Here is a 4,655-nt window from a genome sequence, read left to right on the forward strand (position 1 = left end):
GCTACAGCAGGTTGGTTCAGCAATAGCAACTTTTCGGGAAGCTTCAAAGTTCTAAATGAAATGAGGAGGGAGGGGGGTTTTGCCTGTTCACTGTGCCCAGGTTAATGAGACCACATTGTTTACAAAAGAAGGCGCCCAAATAGTATAACAAATCCATACAGCTGAATAATAATTCATAATAGATAAACAAATAATTTCTAAACAAATACACTATACTGTATATACAAAAGTATGTGAACACCCCTTCAAATTTGTGGATTTGGCTATTTCAGCCACACCCGTTGCTGACAGGTGTATAAAATCGAGCACACAGCCATGCAATCTCCAAAGACAAACATTGGCAGTAGAATGGCCTTACTGAAGAGCTCAGTGACTTTCAACGTAGTATCATAATGGGATGCCACTTTTCCAACAAATCAGTTCGTTAAATTTCTGCCTTGCTAGAGCTGTCCCGGTCAACTGTAAGTGCTGTTATTGTAAAGTGGAAACGTCTAGGAGCAACAACGGCTCAGCCGCGAAGTGGTAGGCCACACAAGCTCACAGAAGGGGGCCGCTGAAGCGCGTAGCGCAGAAAAATCGTCTGTTCTCAGTTCCAACACTTACTATTAAGTTTCAAACTGCCTCTAGAAGCAATGTCAACACAAGAACTGTTTGTCGGGAGTTTCATGAAATGGGTTTCCATGGCCGAGCAGTTGCACACAAGCCTAAGATCACCATGCGCAATGCCAAGCGTTGGCTGGAGAGGTGTAAAGCTCGCCGCCATTGGACTCTGGAGCAGTGGAAACGCGTTCTCTGGAGTGATGAATCACGCCATCTGGCAGTCCGACAAACAAATCTGGGTTTGCCAGGAGAACGCTACCTGACCGAATGCATAGTACCAACTGTAAAGTTTGGTGGCGGAGGAATAATGGTCTGGGACTGTTTTTCATGCTTCGGACTAGGTCCCTTAGCTCCATTGAAGGGAAATCTTAACACTACACCATACAATGGCATTCTAGATGATTCTGTGCTTCCAACTTTGCGGCAACAGTTTGTTGAAGGCACTTTCCTGTTTCAGCATGACAATGCCCCTGTGCCCCCTCATTAATGCTCTTGTGGCTGAATTGGAAGCAAGTCCCTGCAGCAATGTACCAACATCTAGTGGAAAGTGTGAGCTGTTCCAGACGACTGTATGATCACGCTCTCCGTAGCCAATGTGAATAAGACCTTTAAACAGGTTAACATTCACAAAGCTGCAGGGTGAGATGGATTACCAGGACATGTACACAGAGCATGCGCTGACCAGCTGGCAAGTGTCTTCACTGACATTTTCAACCGCACTCTGACCCAGTCTGTAATACCTACATGTTTTAGGCAAACCACCATAGTCCCTGTGCCTACCGACATTAAGGTCACCGGTCTAAATGACATCCGCCCCGCAGCACTCACATCTGTAGCCATGAAATGCTTTTAAAGGCTGGTCATGGCTCAAATCAACATCATCATCCCAAAATCCTGGACCCACTCCAATTCGCATACTGCCCCAACAGATCCACAGATGATGCAATCTCTATTGCACTCCATACTGCCCTTTCCCACCTGGACAAAAGGAACACCTACATGAGAATGCTGTTCATTGATTACAACTCAACGTTCAACACCATTGTGTCTTCTAAGCTAAGGACCCTGGGACGGAACGCCTCCTCTGCAACTGGATCCTGTACTTCCTGACGGGCCGCCCCTAGGTTGTGAGGGTAGGCAACAACACATCCACCATGCTGACCCTCAACACGGGGGCCCCTCAGGGGTGCTTGCTCAGTCCCCTCCTGTAGTCCCTGTTACCCATGGCTGCATGGCCGCGCACGACTCCAACACATTCATTAAGTTTGCAGACGACACGACACGACGGGGGTAGGCCTGATCACCCGACGACGATGAGACAGCTTATAGGGATCTCGGGAGACTGAAAAGATTTGGCATGGGCCCCCAGATCATCAAAAAGTTCTACAGCTGCACCACCGAGAGCATCTTGACTGGCTGCATCACTGCCTGGTACGGCAACTGCTTGGCATCCAACCGCATGGTGCTACAGAGGGTAGTGCGTATGCCCCAGTACATCACTGGGGCTGAACTCCCTGCTATCCAGGACCTCTATACCAGGTGGTGTCAGAGGAAGGCCCTAAAAATTGTCAAAGACTCCAGCCACCCAAATCATAGACTGTTCTCTCTGCTACCGCACGGCAAGTGGTACCAGAGCACCAAGTCTGTGACCAAAAAGCACCTGAACAGCTTCTACCACCAATCCATAAGACTGCTGAACATTTAATCAAATGGCTACCCAGACAATTTACATTGACCACCTTTATTATTTGTTTATTTATCTTGATTGTTTTGCTCTGACTCCCTTGCATTTTGTTGTATTACAAAATTGATTAAATATTTTTTTTTCACCTACACACGATAACCCTTAATGACAAACTGAAAACACGTTTTTAGAAATGTTTTGCAAATTTGTTGAAAATGAAATACAGAAATGTCTAATTTACATAAGTTTTCTCACCCGAGTCAATACTTTGGTGTAGAAGCACCTTTGGCAGCGATTACAGCTGTGAGTCTTTCTGGATAACTCTCTAAGAGCTTTCCACACCTGGATTGTGCAACATTTGCCCATTATTCTTTTCAACATTCTTCAAGCTCTGTCAAATTGGTTGTTGGTCATTGATAGACAACCATTTTCAGGTCTTGCTTTAGATTTTGTAGTAGATTTAAGTCACAACTGTAACTCGGCCACTCAGGAACGTTCACTGTCTTCTTGGTAAGCAACTCCAGTGTAGGCCTTGTGTTTTAGGTTATTGTCCTGCTGGAAGGGGAATTCATCTCCCAGTGTCTGGTGGAAAGCAGACTGAACCAGGTTTTCCTCTAGGATTTTGCTGTTGCTTAGCTCCATTCTGTTACTCTTTTATCCTGAATAATTCCCCAGTCCTTAATGATTACAACATATACCCATAACATGATGCATCCACCACTATGCTCTAAAATATGGAGAGTGGTGCTCAGTAATGTGTTGCATTTAATTTGCCCCAAACATAAAACTTTGTATTTAGGATAAAAAAGTGAATTGCTTTGCCACATTCTTTGCAGTATTACATTAGTGCCTTGTTGCAAACATGATGCATGTTTTGGAATATTTTTATTCTGTACAACCTTCCTTCTTTTCATTCTGTCAATTAGGTTAGTATTGTCGGAGTAACTACTATGTTGTTGATCCATCCTCAGTTTTCTCCTATCACTGCCGTTAAACTTTGTAACTGTTTTAAAGTCACCATTGGTCTCATGGTGAAATCCCTGAGTGGTTTCCTTCCTCTGTGGCAACTGAGTTAGGAAGGACGACTGTATCTTTGTAGTGACTGGGTGAATTGATCCACCCTCTAAAGTGTAATTAATAACTTCACCATGCTCAAAGGAATATTCAATGTCTGTTTTTTTATAATGTTACCCCTCTACCAATAGTTGACTTCTTTGCGAAGCATTGAACAACCCCCCTGGTCTTTGCGGTTGAGTCTGTGTTTGAAATTCACTGTTGAGTGAGGAACCTTACAGATAATTGTATGTGTGGGGTACAGAGGTGAGGTAGTCTTTCAATAATCATGTTAAACACTATTATCGCACACAGAGTTCATGCAACTTATTATGTGACTTGTTAAGCAAACGTGTACTCCTGAACTTATTTAGGCTTGCCATAACAAAGGGGTTGAATTTATTGACTCAAGACATTTCAGCTTTTCATTTTTAATTAATTTCTTTAAAAATAATTCAAAACATAATTCCACTTTGATATTATAGGCCGGTGGCCAAAAAAAAACTACATTTAATGAATTTTAAATTCAAACTGTAACATAATAAAATGTGGAAAAAGTCAAGGGGTGTGAATACTTTTTGAAGGCACTGGAAGTGTAGCCCATGTACTGTATATGATGCTGACTGGCCAAAAAGAGAATGCGTTATCATACTCAGAGTATAGCATATCATACTCTTTTTTTGGTCAGACTACTAGATACATGGGCTACATATAGTAAGACAGAAGGGTGCTGTTTCGCTCGCTCAGATGCTTTCTCCAGTGAGATAGTTTCAGCCACTTGTGAACTGAAGGAAAGTTGGCGGGTGCACAGTTCACTGTTCGGATGCTGGAATTATTTTGTATGAAAATGGTCACCTACTTTTTAAGTGATTTGTTTGACAATCAGATGAAAACATCATGACTGGTTGGGTCCATGGCACATTAAAAGGTAATACACTTTTACAGTTACATTGCATGTCTTTACTGTAAAACCCATTAAAAGAATACATATGAGAGGGGAGAGGCCTCCAAACCACCACCCTGCCTACCTCATAGTCTGATGCATGGGCTGTAGCTTTCCTTTACTACAAATATCATTTAGAATATTTTTACTTGAAATGCAGACAAGTAGATTCAATGAGTCACGATGCTCATTCATTAGCAACAGTTATGCAATATCCTACACCACATTGCCAATGGAGAATCTGAAAATCAGCTTCTTATGGGATATGTGTGCCATTGTGCGTGATTTAGAACCATGATTTGTTGTAACTGACCCAATGATAGATAGTCTCACTGAACGATATGAGTGTTTGTAAAAGAACAACATACATCGTTA

Source organism: Salmo salar, chromosome ssa10, assembly GCF_905237065.1.
Source record: "Salmo salar chromosome ssa10, Ssal_v3.1, whole genome shotgun sequence".
NCBI classification, from domain to species: domain Eukaryota; kingdom Metazoa; phylum Chordata; class Actinopteri; order Salmoniformes; family Salmonidae; genus Salmo; species Salmo salar.